Source organism: Salvelinus sp. IW2-2015, linkage group LG15 (genome assembly GCF_002910315.2).
Source record: "Salvelinus sp. IW2-2015 linkage group LG15, ASM291031v2, whole genome shotgun sequence".
Lineage (NCBI taxonomy): Eukaryota > Metazoa > Chordata > Actinopteri > Salmoniformes > Salmonidae > Salvelinus > Salvelinus sp. IW2-2015.
In genome coordinates, this window is record NC_036855.1 from 47,686,130 (window position 1) to 47,687,868 (window position 1,739).

Sequence of the window (1,739 nt, forward strand, 5' to 3'; positions counted from 1 at the left end):
ATTATACATCTACAAAAGTAGGCAGACCTGGAATCAAGTATACCTGACACCCTGTTTCATGAAGACAAAGACAATGACGAAGTACAAATCTCAAATGACACCCCACTCAGTGCAGTACTTTTGATCGGACATAGGACTCACTCACATATTCAAAAGTATTGCACTTCATAGAGTGCCATTTGAGACAAATCCAAAGTGGCCCCCAGAGCTCTACCACATATAATAAGATAAGTACAGTTCCAGGAAAAAAAGGCAATATTCTATACACCACCTATACACATATCTACAAGTTGCTCCTAACATTGTGGGGATGTGACGACACTAGCACGCACTAAGTCAACACACATCTCTTTTTAAAAAGTGTACAAGATACAGCTACCCAGCCGGCAAGGAAAAAACATCTGGAGCAATACACATTCTCTCTTGTGTGTATATATATATATATATATTACCCTACAGAAGTTGCGTATGAGGAAAGAGGGCGATTCCATAGTTGCCATGATGAGACCACAACACATGTCTACAGCAATAAATAGTTGGTTTAATTTGTATGCACACAAAGGCCATCGGACTATTCTAAACACTGAGAAGAATCACTACAATTTCCCATGGCCGTTTTGCATATCTTAAGCTACGAAAGGAAGGATCGACTACACAACTGTATTAATGTGCTAAATTGATTACAGATAATATTTTTTAGAGATAGTAGAGACTAAAGTGTTTATAGTTAAAGTAATCAGCGATAGGCATTTCCTTATCTACTGGAGAAGGCAAAAATTGCAGGTAACTTCATTTATTCAGATAAAGCAAAGGAGACTGCACATTAAATAGGAGTGTATATATATATATACACACACTCCTATTTAATGTGTATATAGTTTGACAGGAACAAACATCATCTATGAAAATGAACCATACTGCATAATTTCTAGGCAGTTTATTTTACTTGTATTGCCTATTTCATTCAAAAAAGAACGAATATATATCATAATGTCCCATCGGTCAGAGTCTGATGAATACCAATATTTCTCAGTCCGTCAATTAGATTTTTTGTGCCTTTTTGTTTGTGGAGGATTTTCCATTATCACTATACACATAGATACAAGAATAAAACAATCACACACACACGCACGCATGCACACACACATGCACACACACCTCCATAGGGAGTAGTCCACATGTAGTGGAGTGGGTCGAGAGCTTCAAGTTCCTCTGTGTGCACATCACTAAGGAATTAACATGGTCCACATACACCCACACAGTTGTGAAGAGGGCACGACAGCGCCTCTTCCCCCTCAGGAGGCTGAAAAGATTTGGCATGGGCCCTCAGATCCTCAAAATGTTCAACAGCTGCATCTTGACTGGCTGCATCGCCGSTTGGTACGGCAACTGCAAGGCGTCCGACCGCAAGGCGCTACGAGGGTGGTCAGTTTGGCCCAGTACATCACTGGGGTCGAACTCCCTCCCTGCCATCCAGGACCTCTACACCAGGCGTTGTCAGTGGAAGGATCAAAAAATGGTCAAAAACTACATCCAAACCATAGACTGTTCTCTCTGCTTCCACACGGCAAGCGGTACCAGTGCACCAATTCTGGAACCAATGAGACCCTGAACAGCTTCTACCCCCAAGCCATAAGACTGATAAACAAGACTTCTAAATACCTAAATCAAATGGCAACCCGGACTACCTGCATTGACTCTTTTTTGCACTAACTCTATGAACACACACTGGACTCTAC